This window comes from Scyliorhinus torazame, chromosome 22 (genome assembly GCF_047496885.1).
Source record: "Scyliorhinus torazame isolate Kashiwa2021f chromosome 22, sScyTor2.1, whole genome shotgun sequence".
NCBI classification, from domain to species: domain Eukaryota; kingdom Metazoa; phylum Chordata; class Chondrichthyes; order Carcharhiniformes; family Scyliorhinidae; genus Scyliorhinus; species Scyliorhinus torazame.
Window position 1 is genome coordinate 11820486 of NC_092728.1, and position 25276 is coordinate 11845761.

The 25276-nt window shown below is 59.8% G+C and overlaps 1 protein-coding gene across 1 annotated transcript in view; it reads left to right on the plus strand.

Annotated features, from left to right (window-relative positions):
* The first annotated feature begins 14042 nt into the window (after window positions 1–14042).
* The window catches only part of LOC140399430 (E3 ubiquitin-protein ligase HUWE1-like), a 212632-nt gene continuing 201398 nt past the window's right edge, over window positions 14043–25276 (plus strand). The window contains exons 1-2 of the mRNA XM_072489007.1: window positions 14043–14134; window positions 24169–24210. The gene's annotated coding sequence lies outside the window, so the exon portion shown is untranslated. The remainder of the gene's footprint in view (window positions 14135–24168; window positions 24211–25276) is intronic.

The window sequence follows — 25276 nt, forward strand, 5'->3', positions numbered from 1 at the left end:
CTATCGATAGCAACCATCAGCATAACAAAACAACAGCCATCTGCATACTAATGAGCAATCCCCGGGAACAATAAGCAACATTTGGACACACAAAGCAAAACCAGACTCTTCGGCGCCAGCAGGAGCCTACACAAAAGGAGGTGAACGAGCACCTCAAGACCGCCCATCGATCAGGGAACCGCTCCAGCATTGGAGAAAATCGAACCAAGCGATTGGGACAAAGTCTAATCACTTGGGATCAGGTACAGGGTCCGCCCCGAAAGGCGGGAAGCCCCTGGGGACGATAAGAATTGAGCCCCAAGTTCAAATCACTCTCTTCTCTTCCTCTCCACCTCTTCGTCCTGCCCGGGTCACCTAGTAACAACGAACCAACATTGACCGTGTCCGGAGCAGTGAAGATCGAATCGTAAGCTTAATTCAACGCTCGCTATGAGATAGGCATTCCTAGCTACCAATCTGTACCAACTTCGAATCCCGCAGGCTCAGAACCTGAACGAAAGGCCATTTGTTTCCCTGAGCTGGTGGGCCAGTTCCAAGTTAAGTATAGGCCTGTTAGTGGTAGAAGTAGCTTAGACACAGAATTTATGCATGAGTAGCGATTACTGTGCATAATAAATGTGCTTTGATTTAAACCTTACTAATCGGTGTATTGGATTATTGATCATTACTCGGACTTGAACCTCGTGGCGGTATCATAAAGATACCTGGCGACTCAAGAGCAAAGGTAATAAAACAGAGCAATTGAACTAAGGCAAAGTTAGCAACATTATTTGTTCTAGGGAGGAGATGCTCTCTGATTTTGCAATGCAGCTCTTGGACTGTAACATTGTAGATAGCAGATGAGGAACATATCAGCCATGATAGAATGGCGGAGCAGACTCGATGGGCCGAATGGCCGAATTCTGCTACTAAATCCTATCTTACTCCCACCTTAAATCTATTATCCCATGTTATTTTTTAAAAAATTGAGAGTACCCAATTAATTTTTTCAAATTAAGGGGCAATTTAGCGTGGCCAATCCACCTACCCTACACATCTTTGTGTTGTGGGGGTGAAACCCACACAAACATGGGGAGAATGTGCAAACTCCACACGGATAGCGACCCAGAGCCGGGATCGAACCTGGGACCTAGGCGCTGTGAGGCCGCAGTGCTAACCCACTACTCCACCGTGCTGCCCATTACCCCATGTTTTTGTTTTATAAATTTAGAGTACCCAATTCATTTTTTCCAATTAAGGGGCAATTTAGCGTGGCCAATCCACCTACCCTGCACATCTTTGGGTTGTGGGGTCGAAACTCACGCAAACACGGGGAGAATGTGCGAACTCCACACAGTGACCCAGAGACGGGATCGAACCTGGGACCTCAGCGCCATGAGGCAACAGGGCTAACCCACTGCCCCACCGTGCTACCCCCTTTTACCCCACGTTATTGATCAATCTACTAATAGAAAAAGTGCCTCCCTATCCGCCCTAACTATGCCTCTCATCATCTTATACGCCTCTGTCAGCTCCCCTCTTAACCATTGCTGAGCTAGGGAAAACAGCCCCAGCCTATCCAAACTATCCTCACAGCTCAGACTCTGCAGCCCGGGCAGCATCCTGGTAAATCTCCTCTGCATCCTCTCCAGCGGAATCACTTCCTTCTTACAATGTGATGACCAGAATTGCACGCAGCTATGGGCGAACTGTTATGGGCCAAGGTTTAGAGAACCCCAAAGTGTACCATGGAGTTCACCTGACCCACAACTTTGAATAGATTGTGGTCATGGGGAAACACACGGGCCTACTCTGCAGGTGTGGTGCATCAGAGAGTTAAAGTACTTTTACATTAAAACAATGTTTATTTATGAAACCATTTAACACTTTAGAAACCCACAGTAAACATCTTAACAACTATCAACATCAATCCTCTCCACAGCTACGATATTCTATAAGTAAACCGTAATCTTTCCTTATTAACATCCATAAGAAAAAAGACCCTTTTTAACACAGTGATCAGGTTTAAATTCACTATTGAGAACAGTTAGCACTTTGAAATCTCCCAATTGATCTGGAGACAGTCTTTAGTTTGCAGAGAGAGATCCTTATACCGCTCCTTGTTTTGCCTGCAGCTATCCAGCTCTCAGAACGAAACTAACCACACCCTGTAGCAAACAGCCTAAAACGAAAGTAAAGCAGACAGACAACCCAGCTCCACCCACACTCTGACATCACTAATAAACACCCCTTTCTTTTAAAAAAAAAATATTTTATTTAAAATTTTTTGGCCAAACAAAACAATACAAAGGTTTTCCTTTTTTCAACAAATAAACAGTATAAATAACAGTGGCCGATTTAACAAATAAATAAATAATATATAAACTAAATGGCAACTGTCATAACAAAAATAATAACTCTCCAAAAATAAAATCAAGCAATCCAATAGACATAACCAAGTGCAAATATCTATACAAAAACCACCCCTGGGGACCCACCCGCCCCCACCCGCCCCCCCCCCCGGGTTGCTGCTGTTACCGTCCCATTTCCTTTATCGTTCTGCGAGGTAGTCAATGAACGGTTGTCACCGCCTGGTGAACCCTTGAGCCGAACCCCTTAGTGCGAACTTTATCCGTTCTATTTTTATAAACCCTGCCATGTCATTTATCCAGGTCTCCACGCCCGGGGGTTTGGTTTCCTTCCACATAAGCAATATCCTTTGCCAGGCTACTAGGGACGCAAAGGCCAAAACATCAGCCTCTCTCGCCTCCTGCACTCCCGGCTCTTCTGCAACCCTGAATATAGCCAACCCCCAGCCTGGCTCGACCCGGACCCCCACCACCTTCGAAAACACCTTTGCCACCCCCACCCAGAACCCCTGCAGTGCCGGGCATGACCAAAACATGTGGGTGTGGTTTGCTGGGCTTCTCGAGCATCTCCCACACCTATCCTCTACCCCGAAAAATTTACTGAGCCTTGCTCCGGTCATATGCGCCCTGTGCAAAACCTTGAATTGTATCAGGCTTAGCCTGGCGCACGAGGACGACGAGTTTACCCTACGTAGGGCATCAGCCCACAGCCCCTCCTCAATCTCTTCCCCCAGCTCTTCTTCCCATTTCCCCTTCAGCTCATCCACCATGATCTCCCCCTCGTCCCTCATTTCCCTGTATATATCCGACACCCTACCATCCCCCACCCATGTCCCTGAGATCACTCTATCTTGAATCTCCTGCGTCGGGAGCTGCGGGAATTCCCTCACCTGCTGCCTCGCTAAAGCCCTCAGTTGCATGTATCGAAATTCATTCCCTTGGGGCAACCCATATTTTTCCGTCAGCGCTCCCAGACCCGCAAACGTCCCGTCTACGAACAGATCTCTCAGTTGCACAACCCCAGCTCTCTGCCATGCTCCAAATCCCCCATCCATTCTCCCCGGGCCAAACCTATGGTTATTTCTTATCGGGGACCGCACCGAGGCTCCTGTCCTTCCCCTATGTCGTCTCCACTGCCCCCAAATTTTTAGTGTTGCCACCACCACTGGACTTGTGGTGTATTTCTTCGGGGAGAACGGCAACGGCGCCGTCACCATTGCTTGTAGGCTGGTACCCTTGCAGGACGCCATCTCCAATCTCTTCCACACCGCTCCCTCCCCTTCTCCCATCCACTTACACACCATTGAGATATTGGCGGCCCAGTAATATTCACTTAGGCTCGGTAGTGCCAGCCCCCCCCTATCCCTGCTACGGTGCAAGAACCCCCTCCTCACTCTCGGGGTCTTCCCGGCCCACACAAAACTCATGACACTTTTCTCAATTCTCTTGAAAAAAGCCTTCGTGACCATCACCGGAAGGCACTGAAACACAAAGAGGAATCTCGGGAGGACTACCATTTTGACCGCCTGCACCCTATCCACCAGTGACAGGGGCACCATGTCCCATCTCTTAAAATCCTCCTCCAACTGTTCCACCAATCTTGTTAAATTAAGCCTATGTAAGGTTCCCCAACTCCTGGCTATCTGAATCCCTAAGTACCGGAAATCTCTTGTTACCTTCCTCAGCGGTAAGTCCTCTATTCCCCTGCTCTGCTCCCCCGGATGCACCACAAACAACTCACTCTTACCCATATTCAATTTGTACCCCGAGAATTCCCCAAACTTCCCGAGCGTCTGCATTATCTCAGGCATCCCCTCCACTGGGTCCGCAACATACAGCAATAAATCATCTGCATACAAGGATACCCGGTGTTCTTCTCCTCCCCGAAGCACTCCCCTTCACTTCCTGGAGCCCCTCAGTGCTATGGCCAGGGGCTCAATCGCCAATGCAAACAGTAACGGAGACAGGGGACACCCCTGCCTCGTCCCTCTATGAAGACGGAAGTAATCAGACCTCTGTCTGTTCGTGACCACGCTCGCTGTATAGGGGCCCTATACAGCAGCTGTACCCATCCGATATACCCTTCTCCAAAACCAAATCGCCTCAGCACCTCCCACAGATAATCCCACTCCACTCTGTCGAATGCTTTGTCGGCGTCCATCGCCACCACTATCTCCGCCTCCCCCTCTGGTGGGGGCATCATCATTACCCCTAGCAACCTCCGTATGTTCGTGTTCAACTGTCTCCCCTTAACGAACCCAGTTTGGTCCTCGTGGACCACCCCCGGGACACAGTCCTCTATCCTCGTCGCCATCACCTTGGCCAGGAGCTTAGCATCTACATTTAAAAGGGAAATGGGCCTGTAGGACCCACACTGCAGCGGATCTTTTTCCTTCTTCAAAAGGAGCGATATCGTTGCCTCTGACATAGTCGGGAGCAGCTGCCCCCTTTCCCTAGCCTCATTAAAGGTTCTCGTCAAAAGTGGGGCCAGTAAGTCCATATACTTCCTATAAAATTCCACCGGGAATCCGTCCGGTCCTGGGCCCTTCCCCGCCTGCATGCTCCCAATCCCTTTTACCACCTCCTCCATCTCAATCTGTGCTCCCAGTTCCGCCCTCTCCTGCTCTTCCACCTTAGGGAATTCCAGCTGATCCAAGAAACACATCATTCCCTCCTTCCCTTCCGGGGGCTGAGCCTTATATAACCTCTCATGGAATGCCTTGAACACCCCGTTCACTCTCTCCGCTCCCCGTTCCATCTCTCCCTCCTCATCTCTCACCCCACCTATCTCCCTCGCTGCTCCCCTCTTCCTCAATTGGTGGGCCAGTAGCCGACTCGCCTTCTCTCCATACTCATACTGTACACCCTGTGCCCTCCTCCACTGTGCCTCTGCCTTACCCGTGGTCAGCAGGTCAAATTCCACATGTAGCCTTTGTCTTTCCCTGTACAGTCCCTCCTCCGGTGCCTCCGCATATTGCCTGTCCACCCTCAAAAGTTTTTTCAGCAATCGCTCCCTTTCTTTACCCTCTTGCTTCCCTTTATGTGCCCTTATGGATATCAGTTCCCCTCTAACCACCGCCTTCAACACCTCCCAGACCACTCCCACCTGAACCTCTCCATTGTCATTAAGCTCCAAGTACCTTTCGATGCACCCCCTCACCCTTAAACATACCCCCTCATCCGCCAATAAGCCCATATCCATTCTCCAGAGTGGGTGCTGTTCTTTTTCCTCTCCCACCTCCAGGTCTACCCAATGTGGAGCGTGGTCCGAGATAGCTATGGCCGTATATTCCGTCCCTGTCACCTTCGGAATCAGTGCCCTTCCCAAGACAAAAAAGTGTATCCGTGAGTGAACATGGGAGAAAAATGAGAACTCCTTACTCCTAGGCCTACTAAATCTCCAGGGGTCTACCCCTCCCATCTGCTCCATGAAGTCCTTGAGCACCCTGGCCGCTGCCGGCCTCCTCCCGGTCCTGGACCTCGACCGGTCCAGCCCTGGATCAAGCGCCGTATTGAAGTCTCCCCCCATTCCAAACTTTACCGCCTCCAGGTCCGGGATACGTCCCAACATACGCCTCATAAAATTTGCATCATCCCAGTTCGGGGCGTATACGTTCACCAGAACCACCGCCTCCCCTTGTAATCTGCCACTCACCATCACATATCAACCCCCACTATCCGCCACTATGGTCTTTGCCTCAAACAGTACCCGTTTCCCCACTAAGATAGCCACCCCCCTGTTCTTCGCATCTAAACCCGAATGAAACACCTGCCCCACCCATCCTTTACGTAGTCTGACCTGGTCTATCAGTTTCAGATGCGTCTCCTGCAACATAACCACATCTGCCTTTAATTTCTTTAGGTGTGCGAGTACCCGTGCCCTTTTAATCGGCCCGTTCAGCCCTCTCACGTTCCACGTGATCAGCCGGGTTGGGGGGTTCTTTACCCCCCCCACTTGTCGATTAGCCATTCCCTTTTTTAACCCAGCTCCTCACCCGGTTCCCACGTACCCGTGTATCCCCCCGACGGCGCCCTCCCGCCTCGACCACCCCATCCCATAACAGCTCCCCCTTCTCCTTAGTAGCAGCAACCCAGTTAACCCCCCCCTCCCCCAGATCCCTTTCTAGCGTAGTTGCACCCCCCATGTTGCTCCCAAAAGTCAGCGAACTCTGGCTGACCTCGGCTTGTCCCCTTGTCCTCGGCCCCCACTGTGCGAGGCCCCCTCCTTCCTGCGTCCCTATTCCTGCCATAATTACCATAGCGCGGGACAAAGCCCGCGTTTCCCACTCGGCCCCGCCCCTAATGGCCGGCGACCACAGTTCCTCATTCTACTCCCCGCCCCCCCCCCCCCCCCCCCCCCCCAACATGGGGAAGAGAGAAAAGTTACAGGATCACAGAATTAACAAATTGAAAAATCATCCCCCCCCCCCCTTTTCCTCGCCCCACATAATCACCCCACCACTTTGTCCCAAAAGTTCTTTCTCTCGCCAGACTATTCCAGCTTCTCGTCCACAATGAATGTCCACGCCTCTTCTTCCGTCTCAAAGTAGTGGTGCTTCCCTTGGTGTGTGACCCACAATCTCGCCGGTTGTAACATTCCAAACTGGATCTTCTTTTTGTGAAGCACCGCCTTAGCCCGATTAAAATTTGCCCTCCTTCTCGCCACCTCCGTACTCCAATCCTGGTATACGCGGATCACCGCGTTCTCCCACCTACAGCTCCGAGTTTTCTTTGCCCACCTGAGGACCGTCTCTCTGTCATTGTAGCGGAGAAACCTCACCACTATAGCTCGAGGTATTTCTCCAGCCCTCGGTCTTCGCGCCAAAACTCGATAAGCTCCCTCCACCTCCAAAGGGCCCGTCGGGGCCTCCGATCCCATTAGTGAGTGAAGCATCGTGCTCACATATGTCCCGAAGTCCGCCCCTTCTGCGCCTTCGGGAAGACCCAGAACCCTTAAATTCTTCCTCCTTGAATTATTCTCCAGTACTTCCAGCCTTTCCACACACCTTTTGTGCTGTGCCTCGTGCGTCTCTGTCTTCACCACCAGGCCCTGTATTTCGTCTTAATTTTCAGCAGCCTTTGCCTTCACGACCCGAAGCTCCTGCTCTTGGGTCTTCTGCTCCTCCTTTAGCCCTTCAATCGCCTGTAATATCGGGGCCAACAGCTCCTTCTTCAACTCCTTTTTCAGCTCTTCCACACAGCGCCGCAGGAACTCTTGTTGGTCCGGGCCCCAGAACAAGCGGCCACCTTCCGACGCCATCTTGCTTTGAGCTTCCCTTCCTTGCCGCTGCTCCAGAGGATCCTCCGCAATCCGGCCGCTATCCTCTCCCTTATCCATGCGTGTCCGGGGGGGATTCCCTTCTGGTTTACCGCACAGTGTTTTTGGCCGTTTAAATTGCCGTTGGGGCTCCTATTAAGAGCCCAAAAGTCCGTTCCAATGGGAGCTGCCGAAACGTGCGACTTAGCTGGTCATCGCCGCACCCGGAAGTCAAAACACCCCTTTCATAAAGGTACATCCACTACTTTTATTTCTAGAATGTGGAGTTGCCGGCCTTGGACTGGGGTGAGCACAGTAAGAAGTCTTACAACACCAGGTTAAATTCCAACAGGTTTGTTTCGAAATCACTAGCTTTCGGAGCGCTGCTCCTTCCTCAGGTGAATGAAGAGGTATGTTCCAGAAACATATATAGACAAATTCAAAGATGCCAGACAATGCTTGGAATGCGAGCATTAGCAGGTGATTAAATCTTTACAGATCCAGAGATGGGGTAACGCCAGGTTAAAGAGGTGTGAATTGTGTCAAGCCAGGACAGTTGGTAGGATTTCGCAGGCCAGATGGTGGGGGATGAATGTAATGCGACATGAATCCCAGGTCCCGGTTGAGGCCGCACCCGTGTGTGCGGAACTTGCCTATAAATTGGCTATATGTGCTGCCCTTAGCACCTATTTATTCTAATCCCACATTCCAGCACTTGGCCCATAGCCTTGTGCGCTCTGGTGTTTCAAGAGCTCATCTAAACACCTCTTAATTGTTGTTAGAGTTCCAGCTTCTACCACCCTTTCAGACAGCGAGTTCCAGATTCCCACACCCCTCTGTATGAAAACATTTTTCCTCAAATCCTGTCTAAATCTCCTGCCCCTTACCTTAAGCCTATGCCCCCTGGTTAGCGACCCCTCTCCTAAGGGGAAATGTCCCTTCATATCCACCCTATCTATGTCCCTCATAATTTTATTCACCTCAATCAGGTCCCCCCTCAGCCTTCTCTGCTCTGAGGAGAACGACCCCAGTGTAACCAGCCTCTCTTCACAGCTGAAACGCTCCAGTCCAGGAAACATCCTGGTGAATCTCCTCTATACCCTCTCCAGTGCAATCACATCCTACCTATGGTGTGGTGACCAGAACTGCACACAGTACTCCAGCTGTGGCCTAACCAGCTCCATCATAACCTCCCTGCTCTTATATTCTCGGTTAACAAAGGCAAGTATGGGCATCACGGTGGCACAGTGGTTAGCCCTGCTGCCTCACGGCGCCGAGGTCCCAGGTTCGATCCCGGCTCTGGGTCACTGTCCGTGTGGAGTTTGCACATTCTCCCCGTGTCTGCGTGGGTTTCACCCTCACAACCCAAAAGATGTGCAGGGTTGGTGGATTGGCCACACTAAATTGCCCCTTAATTGGAAAAGAATTGTGGACTCTAAAATTGTTGAAAAAAAAACCTCTACCGGTCCTGCTGACTTTGGGGATCTTTCGATATGCACACCAAGGTCCCTCTGATCTTCTGCACTTCCTAGCATCCTACCGTTCATTGTCTATTCCCTTACCATGTTAGTCCTTCCAAAATGCATGACTTGCACAATAGCAGAGTGGTTAGCACTGTTGCTTCACAGCGCCAAGGACCGGGGTTCAATTCCCGGCTTGGGTCACTGTCTGTGCAGAGTCTGCACGTTCTCCCTGTGGCTGCGTGGGTTTCCTCCGGGTGCTCCGGTTTCCTCCCACAAGTCCAGAAAGACGTCCTTGTTGGGTGAATTGGACATTCTGAATTCTCCCTCTGAACAGGCGCCAGAGTGTGGCGACTCCGGGATTTTCACAGTAAGTTCATTGCAGTGCTAATGTAAGCCGACTTGTGGCACGAATAAAGATTATTATTGAGGGTTAAATTTTATTTGCCACTATTCTGTCCAATTATATCGTCCTGTAATCTTTTTTTTTAATAAATATTTTTTATTGGGTTTTTGAATAAAGTATATTTACCGTTATGTACACAAAATAGAATGCACATATATATATATCATAGAATTTACAGTGCAGAAGGAGGCCATTCGGCCCATCGAATCTGCACCGGCTCTTGGAAAGAGCACCCTACCCAAGCCCACACCTCCACCCTATCCCCACAACCCAGTAACCCCACCCAACACTAAGGGCAATTTATCATGGCCAATCCACCTAACCTGCACATCTTTGGACTGTGGATATATATAGAAGAGAAGGGAACACTCACAAAAAACAACAAAAAAAAGTTAGAATAAAATAACTGGTAGGGTATTATGTGCTAGCTGAACAACAGCAGCTCCGTACAATTGGCAGTATTGTTTTTAGCACATAAGTAGGCACCTGTTTATGGGGGGGGGGGGGCGAAACTTGGGGGGGGGGGGGTACATGTAAATTTGGACGCCGGGGACAGAACAATTACAGAGGGCAATCCGCGAATGGATCTGGTGTTGTCGCTTGCTTCTCCCGGACGGGTTTCGCTGCTGTTGTCGGCTCGCGATCACCTCTGCTACAGCCGTTCGTCTCGTCTTTTGCCTGGATTGTCCTTGTTCTCTGCTCCTGTCGATGCCAAGTTTGCTATTGTCTCCCGTGCCCTCCTTCCGGCTGTCATTCCCTTGCCCCCCCCATTTCACTGGTTCCCCCCTATTGTTCCCTGTCTCCTCCCTCTTCCAACACCCCCCGCCCCCCCCCCTGTGGTTCGCCTCTCTTTTCTCTTAGGTTTAGCTGCTATCCGCTCCCCCCCTGCCCTCCGGTCTATCCCTCCCTCCCCCGCGTCGGCTACTTTCCCCTGATTCCTGGCTATTCTTCTGTTTGTTCGTTGGCCACAAACAGGTCCCGGAACAATTGGGTGAATGGCTCCCACGTTCTGTGGAAGCCGTCGTCTGACCCTCCGGATGGCGAATTTGATTTTCTCCATTTGGAGAGATTCGGAGAGGTCGGACAGCCAGTCTGCAGCTTTGGGAGGTGCTGCTGACCGCCAGCCAGTCTGCAGCTTTGGGTGGTGCTGCTGACCGCCAGCCAAACAGGATTCTACGGCGGGCGATCAGGGCGGCAAAGGCAAGGACGTCCGCCCTCCTCCCCAGGAATAGATCTGGCTGGTCTGAAACCCCGAAGACCGCCACTTTCGGGCATGGCTCCACCCTCACCCCCGCCACCTTGGACATTGCCTCGAAGAAGGCTGTCCAGTACCCCGCAAGTCTGGGGCAAGACCAGAAAATGTGGGCGTGGTTGGCCGGGCCTCCTTGGCACCGCTCACATCTGTCCTCCACCTCCGAGATGAATCTACTCATACGGATTCTTGTTAAGTGGGCTCTATGTACCACTTTTAGTTGCGTCAGGCTGAGCCTTGCGCACGTGGAGGTGGAGTTGACCCTATGCAGTGCTTCGCTCCAGAGTCCTCACCCTATTTCAATCCCCAGGTCCTCCTCCCACTTCATTCTTGTTGCATGCAGTACGGTGTCGGCCCTTTCTACCAGTCAGTCATACATGTCGCTACAGTTTCCTTTATCGAGGACGCTTGCGTCCAGTAACTCTTCCAGTAATGTCTGTCATGGCGGTTGTGGAGACATCCTTGTCTCCTTTCGTAGGAAGTTTTTGAGTTGCAGGTACCTTAGCTCGTTCCCCCTGGCTAGCTGGAATTTCTCTGTCAGTTCGCCCAGTGTTGCGATCCTGCCGTCCGTGTATAGGTCCCTGACTGTCAGTGTCCCGCCGTCCTGTCCCCACCTTTTGAAGGTGGCGTCAGTCAGCGCTGGTGTGAACCTATGGTTGTTGCAGATGGGAGCTTTGTCTGACATTTTGGTCAGGCTAAATTGCTGCCATAGTTGGTTCCAGGACTGGAGGGTGGCTATTACCACCGGGCTGCTGGAGTGTTTTTTGGGTGGGGATGGGAGGCCTCCTCCACGCACACCCACTCGGCTTCTGGCTCCTTGATCCGTCCCCTTATTCGCTCGGCCGTTGCCGCCCAGTGGTAGAATTGTAGGTTTGGGAGGGCAAGCCCCCCCCCTGGATTTTGTTTTTTGTAGGACCTTCTTTGGGATCCTAGCATTCCTCCCCCCCCGCCCCCATACAAACACTATGATTAGTTTGTCTAGTGCTTTGAAAAAGGCCTTGGCGATGTAGATCGGGATGGATCTAAGTAGGAAGAGGTACCTGGGCAGCACGTTCATTTTGATCATCTGGACTCTCCCCGCAGGGAGAGTGGGAGTAGTGGTCCATCTTTGCAGGTCCATTTTTACTTCCTCTGTCAGACTGGTAGAACCCTCAAGAGTATTGAAAGTCAAAGAGATCTAGGAGTACAGGTCCACAGGTCACTGAAAGGGGCAACACAGGTGGAGAAGGTAGTCAAGAAGGCATACGGCATGCTTGCCTTCATTGGCTGGGGCATTGAGTATAAGAATTGGCAAGTCATGTTGCAGCTGTATAGAACCTTAGTTAGGCCACGCTTGGAGTATAGTGTTCAATTCTGGTCGCCACACTACCAGAAGGATGTGGAGGCTTTAGAGAGGGTGCAGAAGAGATTTACCAGAATGTTGCCTGGTATGGAGGGCAATAGCTATGAGGAGCGGTTGAATAAACTCGGTTTGTTCTCACTGGAACGAAGGAGGTTGAGGGGCGACCTGATAGAGGTCTACAAAATTATGAGGGGCATAGAGAGAGTGGATAGTCAGAGGCTTTTCCCCGGGGTAGAGGGGTCAATTACTAGGGGGAATAGGTTTAAGGTGAGAGGGGCAAGGTTTAGAGTAGATGTACGAGGCAAGTTTTTTACGCAGAGGGTAGTGGGTGCCTGGAACGCGCTACCGGAGGAGGTGGTGGAAGCAGGGACGATAGTGACATTTAAGGGGCATCTTGACAAATACATGAATAGGATGGGAATAGAGGGATACGGACCCAGGAAGTGTAGAAGATTGTAGTTTAGTCGGGCAGCATGGTCGGCACGGGCTTGGAGGGCTGAAGGGCCTGTTCCTGTGCTGTACATTTCTTTGTTCTTTGTTGTTTTGGTGAGGTTCCATTTGTGGATCTCTTTCCAGTTATTGTCCTGTAATCTAAGGCTTTGCTCCTCGCTATTTATCACGCCACCAATTTTCGTATCATCATGCGAATTTACTCATCATAACGCCCACATCTCCACACTCCCGTCCAATCTGTGGGAATCCCTCGCTGGACACCAGCCAAATCAAGAAAGAACCATCCGTGAAGATGCCAACAATTTTGGGCATCACCAATAGGCCCAGGTGGAGGCCGAGCACAAATGGTGGAAGGTGCGGACCGAAAATAAAGCTTCACCCCCACCCAACCAGCTCATCAAACACCGACCTGACCATCCTGCGGCAGGGTGCGTGCATTGCACCTTTCTTTTTAGTCAGCATGGGATCCACAACCCCAGAGTGGAAGAAAGAGACAGGAGAGTGGCCATCGATTGTTGTGACAAATCCACCTGGTTCGCTAATCTCCTTTTGGGGAGGGAAATCTGCCTTTCTTACCCGGTCTGGCACCACGCAGAAACCCGGCTGACTCTTAACAGCCCCTTGGGCATGGCTGAGCAAGACATTTGTTTCGAGCGGTAAACTAGGGATGGGCAACAAACGCGCCCAATTCCCACGATAGGATAAAAATGAAGTTCTTTCAAAGAGCTAGCAAAGGCACGAAGGGCCGAATGGGCTCCTCAGTGTCTACGATGCACGAAATGTTTACAAGGAAATAGACATCCCGGGGTTTTCCAGAACTTGCCAGCCTTTTCCATGCCAGAGCTGTCCCGCGCCCCCGCCACGCCACTCTACCAGGAAAATCCCAGAATCCGTTCCATTTCCTGGTACTCCATTCCGGGTCTTCCACTGGCTCGCCACGGTAGCCAGTACGCAGGCGCCAGCTGTGTGTGTGTGTGTGTGTGTGTGTGCGGCCTCCCAGCCGGCAGGGCAGAGCCGGTTGCGGAGGACCCTCCCCGGGACCAGGCTCCACACGCTTGCGCATGCGAGGGCCGGCGATGACAAGTCGGCGGCTGCGGTTTGCGCAAGCGCTAGGCTGGCTCCACCTTCCCCGTGCAGGCGGGACCGCTGCTTCCAACCCCCTCGTAAAAAAAAAAGGTCCCCTTGCGCCTGCGCATTAGGGCCGCAGTTGGAAAGTGGCGGAGGGGACTGCAGTTTGCGCATGCGCGACCGTCCCCTGGGCGCCTCGTTCGGAGCAGGGCGGCGCCAGCGCAGGAGGACCGACCTCTCTTCCGCCCCCTTCACCCATCCCCTTCCAGCTGCGCAGTTGAAGAGGCTGAGGGTAACATCTGCGCACGCGCCAAGCGATCCGGCCTCCTCCTCCTCCTCCAGCCGCGCCAGTTCCCCCACCCACCCAAAGAGCAACACTCTCTTCCACCAGCAGGGCGGTGCCGACGGCGGCGGACTTCCCTCACCTCCAGCATTCCCCACCTCCCCCCCCCCCCCCGGAAAGGGAGCTGTCTTCCCGCGCCTGCGCAGCAGGGCCGCCATCCGGGCATCCCGGCGGCGGCGGCGACAACATGGCCGATGTTGTTCAGGTGAGAGAGAGAGAGGGAGGGAGAGAGAGGGGGGGAATAAGCGTCCCTCTTCATCTCCAGTCCCCCGCAACCCCCCACCCGCGGCCTCGACCCCGACGGAGGAAAACGGGCCCCCGACCCGAGCGCCCTCAAACATTCAACAGAGCTCGTTCTGTATGTTCGAAAAAACGTCGCCCTCCCCCCCCCCCCCCGAACCACCATTTTATTTAAAGTCAAACCCCTCCTTCCCCCTCCCTAAAATATCCCCCCCCACCCCCAAACCCGCCCCACAGCATCAAATATCCCCAACTGGACACAGTCAACTCACACTGGAGCAGGGGGGGCGCCATTTTAATTTAATTTAATTTGGGTTTTTTTGTTTTTGTATGAAGTATTTCTCTGAAATGAAAAGGTGTTGGGGGCCAGGATCAGGAGGTGGGGGTTGTATTTCTCCCCTTCATTTTAAATACCAAGGAGAAACAGGGTTTTAAAAAGGGGGAAACAGCCTCAATCTGGCCCTTCCCCCCCTTCAATCCAGCCCTGTCTCCCCCCCCCTCAATCCTGCCCCCCCTTAATCCTGCCCTGTCCCCCCCCCTCAATCCTGCCCTGTCCCCCCCTCAATCCTGCCCTGTCCCCCCCTCAATCCTGCCCTGTCCCCCCCTCAATCCAGCCCTGTCCTTCCCCCCCCCTCAATCCAGCCCTGTCTCCCCCCCCTCAATCCTGCCCTGCCCTGTCCCCCCCTCAATCCTGCCCTGCCCTGTCCCCCCCTCAATCCTGCCCTGTCCCCCCCTCAATCCTGCCCTGTCCCCCCCTCAATCCAGCCCTGTCCTTCCCCCCCCCTCAATCCAGCCCTGTCTCCCCCCCTCAATCCTGCCCTGCCCTGTCCCCCCCTCAATCCTGCCCTGCCCTGTCCCCCCCTCAATCCTGCCCTGTCCCCCCCTCAATCCTGCCCTGCCCCCCCCTCAATCCTGCCCTCCCCCCTCAATCCTGCCCTCTTCCCCCCCTCAATCCTGCCCTCTTCCCCCCCTCAATCCTGCCCTCTACCCCCCTCAATCCTGCCCTCTCCCCCCCCCTCAATCCTGCCCTCTCCCCCACACCTCAATCCTGCCCTCTCCCCCCTCAATCCTGCCTACTCCCCACCTCAATCCTGCCCCCTCCCCTCCTCAATCCTGCCCTCTCTTCCTCGATCCTGCCCCCTCCCCTCGATCCTGCCCTCTCTGCCCCCATGATCGCCCTCTCTGCCCCCATGATCGCCCTCTCTGCCCCCATGATCGCCCTCTCTGCCCCCATGATCGCCCTCTCTGCCCCCATGATCGCCCTCTCTGCCCCCATGATCGCCCTCTCTGCCCCCATGATCGCCCTCTCTGCCCCCATGATCGCCCTCTCTGCCCCCATGATCGCCCTCTCTGCCCCCATGATCGCCCTCTCTGCCCCCATGATCGCCCTCTCTGCCCCCATGATCGCCCTCTCTGCCCCCATGATCGCCCTCTCTGCCCCCATGATCGCCCTCTCTGCCCCCATGATCGCCCTCTCTGCCCCCATGATCGCCCTCTCTGCCCCCATGATCGCCCTCTCTGCCCCCATGATCGCCCTCTCTGCCCCCATGATCGCCCTCTCTGCCCCCATGATCGCCCTCTCTGCCCCCATGATCGCCCTCTCTGCCCCCCAGATCGCCCTCTCTGCCCCCCAGATCGCCCTCTCTGCCCCCCAGATCGCCCTCTCTGCCCCCAGATCGCCCTCTCTGCCCCCCAGATCGCCCTCTCTGCCCCCCAGATCGCCCTCTCTGCCCCCCAGATCGCCCTCTCTGCCCCCCAGATCGCCCTCTCTGCCCCCCAGATCGCCCTCTCTGCCCCCCAGATCGCCCTCTCTGCCCCCCAGATCGCCCTCTCTGCCCCCCAGATCGCCCTCTCTGCCCCCCAGATCGCCCTCTCTGCCCCCCAGATCGCCCTCTCTGCCCCCCAGATCGCCCTCTCTGCCCCCCAGATCGCCCTCTCTGCCCCCCAGATCGCCCTCTCTGCCCCCCAGATCGCCCTCTCTGCCCCCCAGATCGCCCTCTCTGCCCCCCAGATCGCCCTCTCTGCCCCCCAGATCGCCCTCTCTGCCCCCCAGATCGCCCTCTCTGCCCCCCAGATCGCCCTCTCTGCCCCCCAGATCGCCCTCTCTGCCCCCCAGATCGCCCTCTCTGCCCCCCAGATCGCCCTCTCTGCCCCCCAGATCGCCCTCTCTGCCCCCCAGATCGCCCTCTCTGCCCCCCAGATCGCCCTCTCTGCCCCCCAGATCGCCCTCTCTGCCCCCCAGATCGCCCTCTCTGCCCCCCAGATCGCCCTCTCTGCCCCCCAGATCGCCCTCTCTGCCCCCCAGATCGCCCTCTCTGCCCCCCAGATCGCCCTCTCTGCCCCCAGATCGCCCTCTCTGCCCCCCAGATCGCCCTCTCTGCCCCCCAGATCGCCCTCTCTGCCCCCCAGATCGCCCTCTCTGCCCCCCAGATCGCCCTCTCTGCCCCCCAGATCGCCCTCTCTGCCCCCCAGATCGCCCTCTCTGCCCCCCAGATCGCCCTCTCTGCCCCCCAGATCGCCCTCTCTGCCCCCCAGATCGCCCTCTCTGCCCCCCAGATCGCCCTCTCTGCCCCCCAGATCGCCCTCTCTGCCCCCCAGATCGCCCTCTCTGCCCCCCAGATCGCCCTCTCTGCCCCCCAGATCGCCCTCTCTGCCCCCCAGATCGCCCTCTCTGCCCCCCAGATCGCCCTCTCTGCCCCCCAGATCGCCCTCTCTGCCCCCCAGATCGCCCTCTCTGCCCCCCAGATCGCCCTCTCTGCCCCCCAGATCGCCCTCTCTGCCCCCCAGATCGCCCTCTCTGCCCCCCAGATCGCCCTCTCTGCCCCCCAGATCGCCCTCTCTGCCCCCCAGATCGCCCTCTCTGCCCCCCAGATCGCCCTCTCTGCCCCCCAGATCGCCCTCTCTGCCCCCCAGATCGCCCTCTCTGCCCCCCAGATCGCCCTCTCTGCCCCCCAGATCGCCCTCTCTGCCCCCCAGATCGCCCTCTCTGCCCCCCAGATCGCCCTCTCTGCCCCCCAGATCGCCCTCTCTGCCCCCCAGATCGCCCTCTCTGCCCCCCAGATCGCCCTCTCTGCCCCCCAGATCGCCCTCTCTGCCCCCCAGATCGCCCTCTCTGCCCCCCAGATCGCCCTCTCTGCCCCCCAGATCGCCCTCTCTGCCCCCCAGATCGCCCTCTCTGCCCCCAGATCGCCCTCTCTGCCCCCCAGATCGCCCTCTCTGCCCCCCAGATCGCCCTCTCTGCCCCCCAGATCGCCCTCTCTGCCCCCCAGATCGCCCTCTCTGCCCCCCAGATCGCCCTCTCTGCCCCCCAGATCGCCCTCTCTGCCCCCCAGATCGCCCTCTCTGCCCCCCAGATCGCCCTCTCTGCCCCCCAGATCGCCCTCTCTGCCCCCCAGATCGCCCTCTCTGCCCCCCAGATCGCCCTCTCTGCCCCCCAGATCGCCCTCTCTGCCCCCCAGATCGCCCTCTCTGCCCCCCAGATCGCCCTCTCTGCCCCCCAGATCGCCCTCTCTGCCCCCCAGATCGCCCTCTCTGCCCCCCAGATCGCCCTCTCTGCCCCCCAGATCGCCCTCTCTGCCCCCAGATCGCCCTCTCTGCCCCCCAGATCGCCCTCTCTGCCCCCCAGATCGCCCTCTCTGCCCCCCAGATCGCCCTCTCTGCCCCCCAGATCGCCCTCTCTGCCCCCCAGATCGCCCTCTCTGCCCCCAGATCGCCCTCTCTGCCCCCCAGATCGCCCTCTCTGCCCCCCAGATCGCCCTCTCTGCCCCCCAGATCGCCCTCTCTGCCCCCCAGATCGCCCTCTCTGCCCCCCAGATCGCCCTCTCTGCCCCCCAGATCGCCCTCTCTGCCCCCCAGATCGCCCTCTCTGCCCCCCAGATCGCCCTCTCTGCCCCCCAGATCGCCCTCTCTGCCCCCCAGATCGCCCTCTCTGCCCCCCAGATCGCCCTCTCTGCCCCCCAGATCGCCCTCTCTGCCCCCCAGATCGCCCTCTCTGCCCCCCAGATCGCCCTCTCTGCCCCCCAGATCGCCCTCTCTGCCCCCCAGATCGCCCTCTCTGCCCCCCAGATCGCCCTCTCTGCCCCCCAGATCGCCCTCTCTGCCCCCCAGATCGCCCTCTCTGCCCCCCCCAGATCGCCCTCTCTGCCCCCCAGATCGCCCTCTCTGCCCCCCAGATCGCCCTCTCTGCCCCCCAGATCGCCCTCTCTGCCCCCCAGATCGCCCTCTCTGCCCCCCAGATCGCCCTCTCTGCCCCCCAGATCGCCCTCTCTGCCCCCCAGATCGCCCTCTCTGCCCCCCAGATCGCCCTCTCTGCCCCCCAGATCGCCCTCTCTGCCCCCCAGATCGCCCTCTCTGCCCCCCAGATCGCCCTCTCTGCCCCCCAGATCGCCCTCTCTGCCCCCCAGATCGCCCTCTCTGCCCCCCAGATCGCCCTCTCTGCCCCCCAGATCGCCCTCTCTGCCCCCAGATCGCCCTCTCTGCCCCCCAGATCGCCCTCTCTGCCCCCCAGATCGCCCTCTCTGCCCCCCCGGGGTTCTCTTTCCCCCCCCCCCCACGCCGGGGTTCTCTTTTCCCCCCCCCCCACGCCGGGGTTCTCTTTTCCCCCCCCCCCACGCCGGGGTTCTCTTTTCCCCCCCCCCCACGCCGGGGTTCTCTTTCCCCCCCCCCCCCCCCCCACGCCGGGGTTCTCTTTTCCTCCCCCCCCCCCCACGCCGGGGTTCTCTTTTCCTCCCCCCCCCCCACGCCGGGGTTCTCTTTCTCCCCCCCCCCCCCCCACGCCGGGTTCTCTTTCTCCCCCCCCCCCCCACGCCGGGGTTCTCCCCCCTCCCCCGGATATTCTCCCCCCTCCGCCCTCCTCCACCCGGATTCTCTCCCCCCCCCCCCCACCCCGGATTTTCACCCTCCTCCCCCCCCGGATTCTTCCCCCCTCCCCCCCCCCGGATGCTCCCCTCGGATCCTCCCCCTCCCCCCCCCGGATTCTCCCCCCCCCCCCGGATTTCCCCCCCTCCGCCCTCCTCCACCCGGATTCTCGCCCCTCCTCTTCCCCCCCCTCCCCCCACCCTGGATTCTCACCCTCCTCCCCCCCACCCCGGATTCTCCCCCCTGGATTCTCCCCACCCCCCGGATTCCTCCCCCCCAGGATCCTCCCCCCCCCCCCCCCCCGGATTCTCCCCCCTCCCCTCCCCCCGAATTCTCCCCCCCCCGGACTTCTTCTCTCCCCCCCCCCCCCCGGACTTCTTCTCTCCCCCCCCCCCCGGACTTCTTCTCTCCCCCCCCCCCCCCCCCGGACTCTTCCCCCCACACCGGACGCTTCCCCCCCCCCGGACTCTTTCCCCCCCCCCCCCCCCCGGACTCTTTCCCCCCCCCCCCCCGGACTCTTCCCCCCCCCCCCCGGACTCTTCTCTTCCCCCCCCCCCCCCCCCGGACTCTTCTCCCCCCCACCCGGACTCTCTCCCCCCCCCCCCCGGACTCTTCCTCCCCCTCCCCGGACTCTTCCCCCCCCCCCCCCCCAACTCTTTCCCCCCCCCGGACCCCCCCCCGACTCTTCCCCCCCCCCCCCCGACTCTTCCCCTCCCCCCCGGACTCTTCCCCCCCCCACCCCCCCGGACTCTTCCCCCCCGGACTCTTCTCCCCCCCCCCCCGGACTCCCCCCCCCCCCCAGACTCTCTCTCCCCCCCCCCCCGACTCTTTCCCCCCCCCCCGACTCTTTCCCCCCCCCCCCGACTCTTTCCCCCCCCCCCCGACTCTTTCCCCCCCCCCCCCCGACTCTTCTCTCCCCCCCCCCCGGACTCTTCTTCCCCCCCCCCCGGACTCTTCTTCCCCCCTCCCGGACTCTTCTCCCCCCCCCCCCCCCGGACTCTTCTTCCCCCCACCCCCCCCGGACTCTTTCCCCCCCCCCCCGGACTCTTTCCCCCCCCCCCCCGGACTCTTCTCCCCCCCCCCCCCGGACTCTTTCTCCCCCCCCCCCCCCGGATTCTCTTCCCCCCCCCCCCGGATTCTCTTCCCCCCCCCCCCCGGATTCTCTTCCCCCCCCCCCCGGATTCTCTCCTCCCCCCCCCCCCCGGATTCTCTCCCCCCCCCCCCCGGATTCTCTCCCCCCCCCCCCCCGGATTCTCTCCCCCCCCCCCGGATTCTCTCCCCCCCCCCCGGATTCTCTCCCCCCCCCCCCCCGGATTCTCTCCCCCCCCCCCCCCCGGATTCTCTCCCCCCCCCCCCCCGGATTCTCTCCTCCCCCCCCCCCGGATTCTCTCCTCCCCCCCCCCCGGATTCTCTCCCCCCCCCCCCCCGGATTCTCTCCCCCCCCCCCCCCGGATTCTCTCCCCCTCCCCCGGATTCTCCCCCCCCCCGGATTCTCTCTCCCCCCGGATTCTCTCTCCCCCCCCCCCCTGGATTCTCTCCCCCCCCCCCCCCCCCGGATTCTCTTCCCCCCCCCCCCGGATTCTCTCCCCCCCCCGGATTCTCTCCCTCACCCCCCCCCACCCCCGGATTCTCCCCCCCTCCCCCGGATTCTCCCCCCCTCCCCCGGATTCTCCCCCCCTCCCCCGGATTCTCCCCCCCTCCCCCGGATTCTCCCCCCCTCCCCCGGATTCTCCCCCCCTCCCCCGGATTCTCCCCCCCTCCCCCGGATTCTCCCCCCCTCCCCCGGATTCTCCCCCCCTCCCCCGGATTCTCCCCCCCTCCCCCGGATTCTCCGCCCCCTCCCCCGGATTCTCCGCCCCCTCCCCCGGATTCTCCCCCCCCTCCCCCGGATTCTCCCCCCCTCCCCCGGATTCTCCCCCCTCCCCCGGATTCTCCCCCCCTCCCCCGGATTCTCCCCCCCTCCCCCGGATTCTCCCCCCCTCCCCCGGATTCTCCCCCCCTCCCCCGGATTCTCCCCCCCTCCCCCGGATTCTCCCCCCCTCCCCCGGATTCTCCCCCCCTCCCCCGGATTCTCCCCCCCTCCCCCGGATTCTCCCCCCCTCCCCCGGATTCTCCCCCCCTCCCCCGGATTCTCCCCCGGATTCTCCCCCCTCCCCCGGATTCTCCGCCCCTCCCCCGGATTCTCCGCCCCTCCCCCGGATTCTCCGCCCCTCCCCCGGATTCTCCGCCCCTCCCCCGGATTCTCCGCCCCTCCCCCGGATTCTCCGCCCCTCCCCCGGATTCTCCGCCCCCTCCCCCGGATTCTCCGCCCCCTCCCCCGGATTCTCCGCCCCCTCCCCCGGATTCTCCGCCCCCTCCCCCGGATTCTCCGCCCCCTCCCCCGGATTCTCCCCCCCCTCCCCCGGATTCTCCCCCCCTCCCCCGGATTCTCCCCCCCTCCCCCGGATTCTCCCCCGGATTCTCCCCCCTCCCCCGGATTCCTTCCCCCCCCCCGGATTCCCCCCTCCCCCCCCCCGGATTCTCCCCCTCCCACCCCCCGGATTCTCCCCCTCTCCCCCCCCCCGGATTCTCCCCTCCCCCCCCGGATTCTCCCCCTCCCCCCCCCCGGATTCTCCCCCTCCCCCCCCCTGGATTCTCCCCCTCCCCCCCCCCCCCCCCGGATTCTCCCCCTCCCCCCCCGGATTCTCTCTTCCCCCACCCCCCCGGATTCTCTCTTTCCCCCCCCTTTTTCTCCCTCCCCTCCCCCCCCCGGATTCTCCCCCTCCCCTCCCCCCCCCGGATTCTCCCCCTCCCCTCCCCCCCCCGGATTCTCCCCCCCCCGGATTCTCCCCCTCCCCTCCCCCCCGGATTCTCCCCCTCTCCCACCCCCCCTGGATTCTCCCCCTCCCCCCCCGGATTCTCCCCCCCCCCCCCCGGATTCTCCCCCTCCCCTCCCCCCCCCCCGGATTCTCCCTCTCCCCTCCCCCCCCCCGGATTCTCTCCCCCCCCCCCCCGGATTCTCTCTTCCCCCCCCCCCCCCCGGTTTCTCTCTCCCCCCCCCCCCCCGGATTCTCTCTCCCCCACCCCCCCCGGATTCTCTCTTCCCCCCCCCCCTTTTTCTCCCTCTCTCCCCCCCCGGATTCTCCCCTCCCCCCGCCTCCCCGGATTCTCCCCCCCCCCCCCCCGGATTCTCCCCCCTCCCCCCCCCCGGATTCTCCCCCTCTCCCCCCCGGATTCTCCCCCTCCCCCCCCCCCGGATTCTCCCCCTCCCCCCCCCCGGATTCTCCCCTCCCCCCCCCCCCTGGATTCTCCCCCCTTCTCCCCCCTCCCCCGGATTCTCCCCCCCCTCCCCCGGATTCTCCCCCCCTCCCCCCGGATTCTCCCCCCCTCCCCCGGATTCTCCCCCCCTCCCCCGGATTCTCCCCCCCCTCCCCCGGATTCTCCCCCCCCCTCCCCCGGATTCTCCCCCCCTCCCCCCGGATTCTCCCCCCTTCCCCCCCCCGGATTCTCCCCCCTCCCCCCCCGGATTCTCCCCCCCTCCCCCCGGATTCTCAACCCCGGATTCTCCCCCCTCCCCCGGATTCTCCCCCCTCCCCCGGATTCTCCCCCCTCCCCCGGATTCTCCCCCCTCCCCCGGATTCTCCCCCTCCCCCGGATTCTCCCCCTCCCCCGGATTCTCCCCCCTCCCCCGGATTCTCCCCCCTCCCCCGGATTCTCCCCCCTCCCCCGGATTCTCCCCCCTCCCCCGGATTCTCCCCCCCTCCCCGGATTCTCTCCCCCCCTCCCCCCGGATTCTCCCCCCCTCCCCCCCCGGATTCTCCCCCCCTCCCCCCGGATTCTCAACCCCGGATTCTCCCCCCCGCCCGGATTCTCCCCCCCGCCCGGATTCTCCCCCCCCCGCCCGGATTCTCCCCCCCCCGCCCGGATTCTCCCCCCCCCCGCCCGGATTCTCCCCCCCCCGCCCGGATTCTCCCCCCTCCCCCGGATTCTCCCCCCCCCCCGGATTCTCCCCCCCCCCCGGATTCTCCCCCCTCCCCCGGATTCTCCCCCCTCCCCCGGATTCTCCCCCCACCCCCGGATTCTCTCCCCCCCCCCCCGGATTTCCCCCCTCCCCCCCGGATTCCCCCCCTCCCCCCCCCCCCGGATTCTCCCCCCCCCGGATTCCCCCCCCTCCCCCCCCCCGGATTCCCCCCTCCCCCCCCCGGATTTCCCTCCCCCCTCCCCCCCCCGGATTTCCCCCCCCTCCCCCCCCCCCGGATTCCCCCCCCCTCCCCCCCCGGATCCCCCCCCCTCCCCCCCCCGGATTCCCCCCCCCCCGGATTCCCCCCCCCCTCCCCCCCCGGATTCCCCCCCCCGGATTCCCCCCCCCTCCCCCCCCCGGATTCCCCCCCCTCCCCCCCCCGGATTCCCCCCCCTCCCCCCCCCGGATTCCCCCCCCCTCCCCGGATTTCCCCCCCCCCGGATTTCCCCCCCCCTCCCGGATTCCCCCCCCGGATTCCCCCCCCTCCCCCCCCGGATTCCCCCCCTCCCCCCCCCCCGGATTCCCCCCCCTCCCCCCCCCGGATTCCCCCCCCCTCCCCCCCCCGGATTCCCCCCCCCCCCCCCCGGATTCCCCCCCCTCCCCCCCCCCGGATTCCCCCCCCTCCCCCCCCCCGGATTCCCCCCCCTCCCCCCCCCCCGGATTCCCCCCCCTCCCCCCCCCCCGGATTCCCCCCCCCCCGGATTCCCCCCCCCCCGATTTCCCCCCCCCCGGATTCCCCCCCCCGGATTCCCCCCCCCCCCGGATTCCCCCCCCCCCCGGATTCCCCCCCCCCCCGGATTCCCCCCCCCCCCGGATTCCCCCCCCCCCGGATTCCCCCCCCCCGGATTCCCCCCCCGGGAATTGGGAATCGCTTCTGTTCGGAGTCCCGCCCTCCATTCCCGCGAAATAATCCCCCCCTCCCCATAAAAATACGGAATCTGGGCGGCGATGGTGCTCGGGGGGTCCTGCAGCCTGAGGCCCTGTGCAGGCACTGACTAAGCAGCAGGAGCCGACACGCCGCACCGGGCCCTGCCCCTGCCTGCTCGCTGCCGGCTGCACCAGGCCCTGCCTCACTGCTGCCGGCACCGGCCCGCCACCCTCTCCCCCGGCCTCCTCTTTAATTTCACAACCTTGTCTTTCAGGTGCAGAGAATGGGGATGGATCGCGCCTGATCCCGCAGTGCTGTACGTTTCCTCTTTTTCTTAAATTTGGGGTCTGTGTACATATTCAACGCTTGGGGGGGGGGGGGGGGGGGGGTGTTAAAAGAAACTATTTGTATATTCGTCCAAATGGCGTAAGGCATAGCAACGTGAGGAGGGAAATGTGATATAAAGGTGGTCGTGTGTGTTTGGGTGGGTGGAGGGGGGGTGCGGGCAGGCCATGCCGAGGAAAGGAGCTGCTTGTTACTAAAATGTTTGCTTTTCTTGCTCTTAACCTGAAGCATTTTCGCTCTATTTTTGGAGAGAAGGAAAAGGGCATTCCATCAGCGAGATAGATAAATGGGGTTCAGCTCGCGAGGGTGCCAGTCCTGTGTGCAGCAATGTGCTCTCTTTCGTAAAAGGATATTAGTTTTGGGGGGGGGGGGGGGGTGAGCTGTATTTTCTTGTTGCAGGATTGCTGCTTTGTCAGAGGTGTATTTTGCCCCTGCAAAATGAGCTGATCATTGTGTGCAGAAGGTGTTTGTGAAATTTAGTTTTTTCCCCCCCCCAATGAAGGATTTTGACCGGGCAGCCTGTCTCTGTCTGTGTGTTGGTGGATGTGCGCTTGTATCTGTAGATGACTTTAAAGGGAAAACTGTGCCTTCTAAGTGCATTAGTAAAGATACTCTGCTAGATGCAGCCATTGAAATGGCCTTTTATGAAATGCAGGCATTCTCCCTGCTGGGTGAGGTTTTAAAATTATATTTGTGTTTCTTGTGGGACGCACAAGTTGATTTCTGCTCAGTACCGTTTAAATCTTCTGCAACTGTTTTATTTTACTTTGTCTTTGTGGGGAAACCTGAATGTTGCATTTCGCGTGCTGTTTTTTTAATGTGGATCTTTAGCAGGTTGTCTCTGAGCTTAACTTCCTCTTTAATTACACGTGGTTTTGAGTTGTAGAAATTGCTCAGGGGCCGAATGATTTTTGTTCAACAATTTTTGACGCGTCCCGTGTCTGAATGAGGGGCAGTAATTAATTTAATTTTGGGGTGGCACGGTAGCACAGTGGTTAGCACTGTTGCTTCACAGCACCAGGGTCCCAGGTTCGATT